The sequence below is a fragment of the Haliotis rubra genome, unplaced genomic scaffold (genome assembly GCF_003918875.1).
Source record: "Haliotis rubra isolate DU_JTF1 unplaced genomic scaffold, ASM391887v1 Scf417, whole genome shotgun sequence".
NCBI lineage: Eukaryota > Metazoa > Mollusca > Gastropoda > Lepetellida > Haliotidae > Haliotis > Haliotis rubra.
In genome coordinates, this window is record NW_025767099.1 from 622,051 (window position 1) to 634,320 (window position 12,270).

Here is a 12,270-nt window from a genome sequence, read left to right on the forward strand (position 1 = left end):
ACGCTGAAGACCCGGGTTCGATTCCCCACATGGGCACAATGCGTGAGGCCCATTTCTGGTGTACCCCGCCGTGATATTGCTGGAATATTGCTAAAAGCGGCGTAAAACCAAGTAGTAGGGGTAATGGGGGTACTGGACCAAGTCCAACAAAAGCCTCTGCAAAGCCTTATTTCACAAATAAGGCTTTTGTTAGGCCCTTAGATCTCGCCCCCATTACCCCTACTATAAAAAAGTTTGAGACGCCAGCGGGGATACGAACTCCACATGTATACCTCACAGCCGCACAGGAGGCATGGCTGAAGTGTGTCGGTTTAACGGGTCTATCCTGAGATAGCTCCAGGTGGCACTATGTCACGTTTACCTCGATGAAACAGTTTAATGTGAATCGCCTATGATCTCTTTGGTGTTTGTAATAAAGGCTTGCTGGGCTTTTTTCACCCCTTGTTCTATGTACTTTTTTTTCTCGTCCTCACTGATAGCAGACTTACGAGACTTGGATCGAATCTCTTGTTTCATTTTGTTGAACGAAATTCCTCCTCTGAGATTTTGTTGTCAGTGAGTGCCGTGGAAATACCCTGATCTCGTCGAGTTTCAATGCCTTACGATGCAGTCTACGTGATGTAAACTTAAGCACCAGCCCTAACACCCCTGCCACCCCAGCTGTTATTTCAATGCCTAGCACTATAGGTGCGGCCACGATGGTGGCTAACAACCCAACACCTGCCGCCCCCAGCCCCATGCTGGTTGTCATAAGGGCAGTATCAGCCCCGTCCACGATATTGAAAGCTCTATGGTACTTCTTACATAGTGCTTTCCGCGTGTCGCGGTCTTGTTCTAGTTGGCGTTTTACATCACATAACTGTCTCAAGCGGAACCCGTCTACGGTTTCCAGGGTCTTCGCTACTTCCTCTACGACTGGGTATAGACCCATTCTGTGTGCATATAATATACTTTATAACATATCTTTTAATTGTGTGCTATTTAATTCTTGGGCAGTGTACTTGAGGCTTATAAGTGGTAGAGGAGCGTACAGGTAAATATACGAGAGTTTAATAGGTGGCACTACTTCCACACGAACCCCCCGTGGGCTTACTAAGGTGCTTATAGAACCCGTTAAGGGGTCAAGTTGTATGACGATACGACAACGTTGGTTATTGTGTATAGGGTCCCAACTTATTCGCACCCCAATTACAGTAGGCATTCTCGCAATAGGATCTAGCTTGAGATAGGCTTCTATGAAGAGTGTGGAACCTGGTTTCATAGTAATAAGATCCAATTGGGAATCGGGTACGTCAAAATCACACCCACTCCTTTCTGAATATAACATGTTACCCGTGTGATCCGTTAATAGCTGGACCCCACTTAAATCACTCCTCGGAATGAAACTCCCAAGTAAGATACCGTTGTTCCTATTTTCGGAGATATACCCATCTTTGTTTAATGAGATATAAGGTGAGGCGAGGGTCATGTTGATCAACCATTTGGGTTCTTTATAGTCTGCTAGGGGCACCCGCCTATACACGTTGTCTTTCAAGTGTAGGACGTATGAGCCACCTTCCTCACCAGGCTGATCGAACCCCTCCGTGTCCCCTAGGTCGTTAGGCGTAGTGTTGGGGCGATGACTGGTCATTGCTATAATACTACTACGATATAGTTTCCAACTGGTTTTCTAATAATAGTTCAGGGGTTAACTTCACCCCCATGAAGTGTATGTTGTCAGGTAGGAAGATCTTGGTTAGTGATATCGTGTTTTCCACGATCATGGTGACACCCTGCAGACTGGTTTTGGAGTCGACACCCACCCGCACGTAAACTGTGCAAACGTGATACTGGTGTCGTTTCGCCCACCCGAGTTTGATCCCCTTCACGATCTCAACATCATCCCGTGATGGTTCCCCTAGGTAGACTTTGATGATCAGTGTTGAGTTCACCGGTAGACTTTCCAGGATGGTGACCACGCCTTCGAATTCAGACACCAACTGCAATGTCACGTTTTGCATTCCCGGTTTACTCGATAGCATGTGGGCTGCCATACTGGTGTCTGGGCTGATGATTACGCTACGCCTCTGAGCCGGGACGTAAGCCACGAGCAGGGTTCCATTGTTCACGACTTTGTTTAGGTAGTTGTCTTTGTTCTCCGTGAACACGTAGGGGGAGCCAAGCCTAATATTGAGAAACCAGTCGTCTTTATCTGGTAACAACACCCACTTGTCATCTTCGGTGTAGACGAGCGTATATGGCTTGTTTCGGGCGACGGTAGTGCTCTCAACATCGTCTAAGTCGAACAGTTTGCCCCCGAACGATGGGTATATTATCCATTTATCATCCCCGGTGGTGACTAGGGTGTACCGAGTGTTGACTGTCGCTATTGTGGTATCTACTATATCACCTAGGGCTCCACCGGAGGGGACTTCAACGCGTTTGTAAATGTTGTTTTTCAGTTGCAAGGCGTACAATTTACCATCTACTCCGGGAGCGTCGAAACCGCGTGTGTCCCCGAGGTCGGAGATCCCCACATTGATGCATTTTTTCAACCCGGGCCCTTGTGCGCTGGTCATTTTATGTGCAGCGTTATGCTGAGGTATCCTATATTCACGGGATTATGATTTATATCTAACACCGATATTATCAGCTCAGGGATGTTGCCCTGAGTCAACCTCTTATACTGCCGCGGTGAAAACGACTCGGTTCTACCGTCGTTGTATTTCTCCGTTTCACCGGTACTGCTCTCAGTATCGTGGAAGGGTGACCCCCTTGAATGTTGTCCGTTGTGCTCACTTGGTCGGAGATGAATGCACAGCCTCGGTACGGTACTAGGTCGGGTAACCGCGCCTGTGACGGTAGTTGTTGGTTTTATCTCGCCAGGCGGCATACCGAAAGTGTCTCGCCAATGGTCGAATCGAAGTCTCAAGGAGTTTCTTCCGTTGTTGATTAACACCACTGTGCCATTTGAGTCGTTCATCTTAAGTTCGGCCCCCAGGGGTTTGAAGACCTCATTGCTTAGAGAGCACACGCTGTAGTAGCCGTAAGTTATCGGGCTGCGGGTGCCACTGATGAATAGCTTGTTGTTGTTGACGTTGATGTTAGTCCAACGCGGGAGGTAGGTGATATTGCAGAGTGCGACTTCGAGTTGACCCGACGTGTTATCGATCGCGTGTATCAGCTGAACGGCCTCGACGCTCGTTATTCCTCGAAGTGTTATGTACATGTTGGAGTATATATGCTCATTATATAATAGTTTTAAAATGTACTCCCCTGGAGTGTTTTACCCTAAACTGGACGTAGATTTCTCACCCATGAAGATCGCGGTCGCTGATGGGTTGTATTTCGACACCCAGCTTTTAGATGTGTTCGGCCTGTATAGGTTTTCGGTGACTAACGCTAAGGTAGTTCATGCTTGGTTCAACAACCCGATGCAGTTCTGGCAGAATCAACTCAACTTCGCCGTGTGGTGCGCTACAACGGGGTGTGGTGTGACATTGACCGACACTCGGCGTGGACCGCTGAGTCAGTCTGTGTTCACGTTCCACGTGTACTACCAGATCAGACGTATCCTCAATGAGATCAGCGCCCCGCTCCCACAGGACAAGGCGTGGGACGCAGTAAACAACCAGTACGATAGACGGGCCTACGAACGTATTTGTAACGAATTCGAACTAAAACCGAAGACGGATTGGCGTTTGCTGGGACCGAACCACAGGTTGGGTATCCCCATCGTTCACAATATGCCTATCGCGGAAGCCAGCAAACAGCTGGTGAAAGATTGGGGTTACAAGTCGTATCATATCACAACAAACGAGTGGGATGACCGTTACATGGCTTTCAACAACAGCAAGGATTACCGAGTCTGGAGATTCGAGCAGGGGGCAGTGGATGACTGGGAAAAGTTCATGTTGGACACGTCGAGAGGGTTTACTCGTGCCGGTGTAATCAGGTTGAACGACTCGATTCGAACGTACGTGTGGGCGCTGTTGGGTGCGCAGACGCAAACGCGTTCCAACATCCTCGGTAAGGGGACTGCTTACGACGCTCAGAAACAGTTCGTTGTTAACGTTGAGGATGCTATCAATGCTCCAGTTGATCTCCCGAGTGCCATCAAACGCTACCAAGACGAGTTGGAATACGCCAGGTCGAAAGTCGACTACGTCTTCGACGTGGGACTGTACATGGCTCCGAGCGATATGCAACTGAGAGTAAAAAAAATGGTGGGCTACAACAACGAAATAGTCATAGCCACGGCAGGCCAAAAGTTGGGCGTCAACCTCGATGTTAACACCCCCCACGTCCCACCACCCACGACCGGTGAAACGGGTATAGTGGCGCCACCCCCAGAGCCTAGGGTTCAACCCACACCCCCTGTGGGTTCACCCCCACAGCCTGCACAGCAGCACATCGACCGTAAAACAGCCCTGGTTGTTGGTGGGGTAGCTTTGGGGCTTATTTGGTTAAAAATTCCTTAGCCGCTACGTACACCAAACCCGCCACGGCGACAATGGCTGCCCACAGGTTTTGACTGAGCCATGTTGCAGTTTTAGCCAGAGCGCTCAGCAGCCACGAGACGATGCTACCCAGGATGCCGGGCAGGGCTTCGGCGGCCTTACCAGCCAGTTTAGCCAGGGCTTCCCCGAGTTTTTTTATCCAAGCTTTGACGCCCCCGCCACTTGGTGGTGTGCCGCCACTTGGGGGTGTGGGGGTACCCCCACTCAATGACACGACCAGGGTTGATATGATGAAGCCCAATGCCGTAAGAATGCTGGCGATGGTGATGCCTTGCTCCCGGAACAGGATTCGGATCCTGTCAGCTAACGTGGTGTCCTGGTAGAGGACTCGATCAACGGTTTCCCGCGCACGGCTGACCTGGGATCAAAGCTGGTCTCGGAAGGAGGATGCCGTTTCCAGCCGGGTCTTCCTTTCCTCTTCCAAATTACGTATTCGTTCCTCGATGGTGGCTTTCAGAGACTCGTCCTCAGTTTCACCGAGTTTGGCCTTTTCATGGGCGATGTGGTCGTCTATCGCGTCCAGTTTGGCCGTGTTGTTCACGAGATGTCCGCGAATGGTTTGCGTGGCCTTGTCCAGCCCCCGTAGTTCCCGAACGGTAAATTCGAACCCGGGTAAGGGTTTGTTATGGTAGGCGGCCAACAGCTTTTCAATGTTATCAGTCATGTCTTGATCCGATGTGGCGACCCTGTCATCTTGCAGATCTTGAACGGCCTCCTGGGGAAGGGCTTTAGGACGTGCGCCACCGTAATCTATGAAACCTAGTTCATAGCGGATAAAGTCACCCCCATGGTGACTGCCGAGTGTTGATAAGGCAAGCGGTTCTCTCGTGCGCTTATTCATGAGATCGATCTCCGGGCAACCCCTCAGTCGCAGCGTGCCATTGCTATCGACAAAAAACGTAATCGACATAATGTTTATCCCCTTTTAAGCCATTGTCAAACCCGTTGACGGCCTGCTTCACGAGTTCGTTGCCTTGCGAGAATGAGGCTTCATCCCCCTCGAATGCCTGGGCACTATCATCCCACATATCATCCATAGGGATGTATTCAGCCATTATTTAGTATTAAAACTTATATATTTCATTTATATAACAATGTTAGGTAGAAAACTAGATCCTTTCAGAAGATCAAGAGAGCCTCTAGGCGTCAGAGCCGTGCGCCAGTCGGTGACCATCACCAACAATCCCAGCAAGATAGACCAAAACCAAACGCTGCTGGTTAGTTTCCCAAACCTTGGCGAGAATGACCTCATTGTACCAGGCACGGTTCGACTGGCGTTAAACCTCACGTTGACCTCCACCAACGACAAACGCGAGCTAGTGCGGAACGTAGGTCGAGCCATCATCAAGAAAACCACCATCAAGATCAGCGGTAACGAGGTGCTGAGCATCGACGACATTGTTTAACGTGTTTCATTGCTACGGGGACCTCTGGAAAGCGAGGGAGAACGCGTCAATGACGTGTACCAAGGTATCAGCAAATCGAATTTCGGTTGCGCATAGGGTATGGCTTCACGCAAGACCAGTTAGACAACATCACGGACGGGCGAAAGGCCATCGCCTGCTGCACGGGGAACAGGTTTTGCTTGCCGCTCGACTTCGAAGGTTTCACGGAACACCCGCCACCTTTTACCAGGCCGCTTAGGGATAGGCTTGAATACGAGCTAACGCTTAACGACTACAGCAAAGTAGTGCGCACGCCATACGGTGATGAGGCCAGTTACGCCATAGACAACATCGCTCTGGAGTTCGACATGGTCACTAGCCCGGAGCTGGCCAGGCAGGTTCGAAGCCAGTACTCGGGGAAGGTGGCCATCCTGTACGATCGCATACTGAGGCATAGATCAGTCGTGCGAGATAAGAGCGACACCGTGTGGAATATCAACCTGAACGTGCCGGCGCGATCGATGAAAGGCATCCTGGTCGTCCCCGTGGAGTATTACGAGCCGTTCCGGAGGGACAGTGAGAAGTTTTTCAACCCCGAGATTGAAAAGGTGGAAGTGACCAACGAGGGCGTGCCCAAACAGCTGTACCAACGGCATACCAACAGTGGGATGAGATAAATAAGCTACCGGCCATCAAACAACACCCATACATAACCAAAGACCTGGACCTATCCTCCGTGAAGATCGGTGAGTACCTGACCACCAAGTATGCGCTGTGGTTGGACATGCGATCCACTGATGACGATAAACTGCACGGTAGCGGTCGCCGCATCGACAACGGCAGCGAGGAGATAACAATCCAGATTACCAAGAAGGCTCAACCCGCGGGCAAGTTGAAATTATATCTGTACGTGACTATGGACGCGCAACTTAATATAGACAATGGGAGATTCGTGCAAGCCATCTATTGATTTGCCCCGCGACCCACACTGCGCCATAGTGTGTGGGCAGACTGGTTGTGGGAAGACCGTTTTCGTGCTGGATATGTTGGAGGGTTACTACAAGGATGTGTTCGACAACATCGTTATCATGTGCCCTACTCTGCAAATGAATAGAACGTACACGGAAAGACCATGGGTGATGACGGACCCGGACGTACACAGAGTCGACCCGGGGACACGTCTGCAGGACTGGTTGAAAGCTCTTCACGAGAAATTTAAAGGGGAGTCGACGCTGTTCATACTGGACGACTGCAGCGCTAATAGCGAGATAACAAAAAAGAGAGATATGCTATCGTACCTGGCCTTCTCTGGCCGGCACGCAAATCACAGCGTCTGGGTGCTAACGCAGAAGTTCAACTCGGTGTTGAAAGACCTCAGGGAGCAGACGCGATGGGTGGCCTTATTCCACTGCAAGGACAGGGATTCGTTCGAGGAGTGTTTGAGAGAGAACGATGTGATGAGCAAATTAGAACGGGAACGGGTGAAGAAACAGCTCGCTGAAACTAAACACGCTAAGCTCGTGCTCAAGACCGACCAACCCGTGGCCTATAGGGTGTTTTAGCTTAGCAATGCTTAGCAAATGCTTAGCAATGCTTAGCAAAGCTTAGCAAAGCTTAGCAATGCTTAGTAAATGCTTAACGTTTAGCACTTATCAGTTATAGTTATAGTTATGGTTGTTTTTTGAAGTGTTCTTCGTGTGCAACTTAACCTTCATTTCTCTGTGTTTCGCCTATACCGTATATTATATTGTTAAAACTAAAACTTACTTATCACATTATAAGATGGAGTGTGATGAACTGCTCAAACAACTGTTGGTGCCAGTGGGTGATGATAAGCGAGAGAAACTGGTGGCGTTGGCTGTTGGTGGCAAAGCCAAACATTACTTTGGGGAATACACTCCCGATAAAAAACACAAAATGTCAGCCGAAGAAATCGATAAGCTGCACGCTAGATATGAGTCTAGACTCGGGGCAGAAATGACGAAAACTATAGGATCGGCTATGACCCAGATATACACTGGTATTGCGTCATACTTCCTTCCCATCCCCCCGGAGCGCCGACTTTACCTGTGGGAGGACCTTGAGAAAGACCCTTTTATCGAACACGCCTTGAGCTCTATCAAGCCCACTACTGGGGTCACTGAGTACGTTCAGCCTTACTTCCGAGGTAGGCAAGAGGTCGTCACGCATACAGAGACCATAGACGCATCAATCGATACCAGTTTTCAGCAGATACGAGAATACCTAGAACGCTACACACACTGGGGTCTGGGTGGGCTGTAGATAAAATCGATAATGTCTATCTAGACATAGCTAACTACGTGCCGTTCAGACTTGCCCCCCTAGACTTGCCCCCCTACTATAAGAAAAAACATGCCATGGTCAACGTCAAGAATAGAGGAGATGATTGCCTGAGGGTAGCTACCAGGGTCAGCCTTGTTTCCAGCTAACACTCATTCGGACAGGCTTTCTAGCTATCCCCAAGACGATGGGCTCAACTGGGATGGTATAGATGAACCCACCCCCATCTCAGATCACTAAAGTAGAAAAACAGAATAATATAGATATAAACGTCTTTGGGCACGAAGGTAACGCAACAATAGTGCACAGGGTCAGTCCGTTGGGGGGACCCCAACTGTTGGGCCGCCGCGTTATCAATATATTCATGATCAAGCGAGGTGACAAGTACCACTACGCGTGGATAAAACACTTTAGCAGGCTGTTGACCAATCGGCACACAGAGAAAAGAGCCACTTCTGCGAACGGTGCCTACACGGCTTCACACGAGCTGATTTATTAGAATCCCACCGGGAGGATTGCCAAGGTGTGGGGCAGACGGCCATACGAGTCGACATGCCTAAGGAAGGTGACAATATCCTAAAATTCGACAACCACAAGAACCAAATGTCTGTGCCTTATGTTATATACGCCGACTTTGAAGCCTTGGTCAAACCTGTTGAGGCTGCCGCCGGCGGGGCTGTTGGGGGGACCCCAACCACACAGAAAACACAGGAGCATGAAGCCTGTGGGTTTGGATACGTAGTCGTCCGTTGTGATGGGGAAACGAAAGCTCCCGTAGTGTACAGGGGTCCCGACGCGGCTGAAAGGTTTCTAAAGTGTTTGCAGGAGGAAGAAAAAATTATTAGGAATACACTGTATACAGCCGCCCCCATGCGTATGACCCAAGCCGACCGGCTAGCTCACGCCTCTAGCACTAATTGTCACGTGTGTGACTCACCACTTAACGGTGATTCGGTGAGAGATCACCGCCACGTAACCGGTAAGTATAGAGCCGCCACAGCGGCGATGTAACCTCAAGCTTAGAATCACCCCCAAGACAATAAACATCCCCGTGGTCTTTCACAACTTGAGAGGGTACGACTCTCACTTGATCATGCAGGCCATCGCGAAAATCGACGGCAACCTGACGTGCATCCCCAACAACATGGAGAGATACATCTCCTTCAGCTTGAATGGCCTGAGGTTCATCGACTCGGTTCAGTTCCTCCTATCGTCACTCGACAGTCTGGTCAAGGCCAACGATACCTTACCTATTACCGATCGATACACAGACGCCGAGACTAGACCCCTGCTGATGAGGAAGGGTGTGTACCCCTATGAGTACGTGGATAGTTGGGCCAGACTACCCCCCATCAGATAATTTTACAGCAATCTTACAGACTCGGCAATATCCCAAGACGATTACTCACACGCTATTAACGTATGGAATAAACTGGGTTGTAAGAATCTGGGTGACTATCACGACCTGTACTTGAGGACAGATGTACTGCTGTTAGCCGGCGTGTTTGAGACGTTTAGGCGGACGTGTTTCAAGCAGTATAAACTCGACCCGCGATGGTATTACACCAGCCCAGGTCTGTCATGTGGGATGCCTTTGCTGAAAAAAGACCGAAGTTAAGTTGAATTGCTCACAGATTACGACATGCACCTATTCATTGAGAAAGGCTTGCGAGGTGGGATTTCCATGGCAACCAAACGATACGCGAAAGCAAATAATCAATACGTGAAGGGCTACGACCCGAGCAAGCCAACCAATCACATTCTCTACCTCGATGCCAACAACCTGCACGGTTGGGCCATGAGCCAGTATCTACCCACAGGGGGATTCGAATGGGAATCGCACGAGGTCGATGTTATGAGCATCGCACCAGATTCGAACAAAGGTTATATCCTCGAGGTTGACTTAGAATACCCCAAGGCATTACACACATCACACAACAGCTACCCCCTGGCCCCCGAACGTATGAGGGTTAACCCAGACTGGATGTCTGAGTACCAACATAACTTGTTAGGTGGGCGGGTGGCAGACGTTGAACAACTCGTGCCCAACTTAATGAATAAGACCAAGTACATCGTTCACTATCGCAAACCTACAGCTGTACAGTAATCGTTGGGTATGAGGCTGACCAAAATACAAAGGGTGCTCGTGTTCAACCAGAGCCAAAGGATGGAGCCTTACATCAGAATGAACACAGACCTCCGAAAGCTTGCCACCAGTGACTTTGAGAAAAACCTCTACAAGCTCATGAACAACTCGGTGTTTGGTAAGACTATGGAGAACCTGAGGAAACGTGACCACCGCTAGCTGGTTCGGTCGAATGAGGAAGACAAGCTCAGGAGACTGATAGCCAGTCCGGCATTCAACCGTAGCAAGATATTCACCGATGACCTAATTCCTTACACATGAAGAAAAGCCACATAAAATTCAACCTGCCTGTTTATGTGGGGATGAGCATCCTCGATTTATCCAAACACCTGATGTACGACTTTTACTACAACGAGCTGAAGAAACAGTACGGCGACAGGTGTGAAGCGCTGTACACTGACACGGATTCCCTGCTGATGGAGATTCGAACCGAGGACGTGTACGAGGACATGAAAAAACGCCTCGATTTGTATGTCACCAGCGACTACCCCAAGGACCATGCCATACACAGCTCGGTAAATAAAAAGGTCCTAGGTAAGATGAAGGACGAGTGTGCTGGCACGCCCATAGCTGAGTACATAGGTTTGAGGCCTAAGATGTACTCCATCCTGAAGGCCGACAATGGTGAGATCCGGAAGGCTAAGGGTGTTAAGAAGTACGTGGTTAAACAACACATCAAACACGCCAGATTCAAGGAAGCCCTGTTCAAGACCCGTACCTTTAGACATAAAATGAACACACTTAGAAGTGATGGGCATAGGATATATGGACTGACTATAAACAAGACGTCCCTGTCGCCGATGGATACTAAACGTTGGATAGCTATTGATGGGATAAACACGTACTCGTACGGGCATGAGAAAATTGAACCAAGAACATAGGTGTATATATAGGGATGTCACGGAACCAGAGAAAGTTTGAGGTTATTTACTACAACCCGCGTGGGTACTGGAAAGGAGCTAGCGCCGTACATAAGCTGGCTAAAATGGCGCGAGTACCCCCGGAGGAGGCCAAAGCATGGCTTGAAAAACAAGCCCTGTGGCAGATCTATTTGCCGGCACCACGCTACGTGCCTAGAAGGAAATTCGGCATTAACATACCCAATAGCATTCACCAGGCTGACCTCCTATTCCTACCCCACGACAAGAGGTACAAGTATGCCTTAACCGTCGTGGATGTGGCTAGTCGCTACAAGGAAGCCGTAACCCTTGACCACGAAAGACTCAGCCCAGGTAGCCCGCTGGATTCGAACGCATATACAAACGCGCGGTCGGCTGGACGGGCTAACAGAGCTGCAAGTTGACCCCGGCGGGGAGTTCATGGGTGTCGTGTCACAACTGCTAGCCGAAAACACGATACAAAGGTCAGGTACGGCTGCCGGGCTTCCATCGCAGCCAAGCCATAGTTGAGGGATTCAATAGGACTTTGGCTGAGCTTATTCGGGCATCAGTATGCTAGGGAGATGGCCAACCCGGGGAAGTGATCGACTGAATGGGTCGCGAGGTTACCTAAGGTGGTGTCGGCAATCAACCATGAAGCCACCGTCTCACCGGCAAGAAACCGGCAGACGCTATCAAACTAAAATCAATAGTGGCAGAGTCGGCTGCTCCATTGCGTGGGAAAGAGAAACAGATACCAGATAGGGCCCCAGTGAGGTATCTATACCAGCCGGGGAACACGAGGGTGATAGCCGTAGCGAGCCACCGATCCTATATGGTACTCACTCACTCACTCACTGAAGACAAATTCTAACCCGGATGTTCACGGATGTAATCACGGGTGTAACAACTAATGACATATATATAATCACTGTATGGGACAAGAAGTGGTGTCGCAGATTTGTCGAGTGCTGTTTTTACGGCAGCACCGGCCCTTGTGTTACCAACGATTCCGCCATGGCAGACCTATTGTCCATTTGCAAGATTATTTTATAATTCAG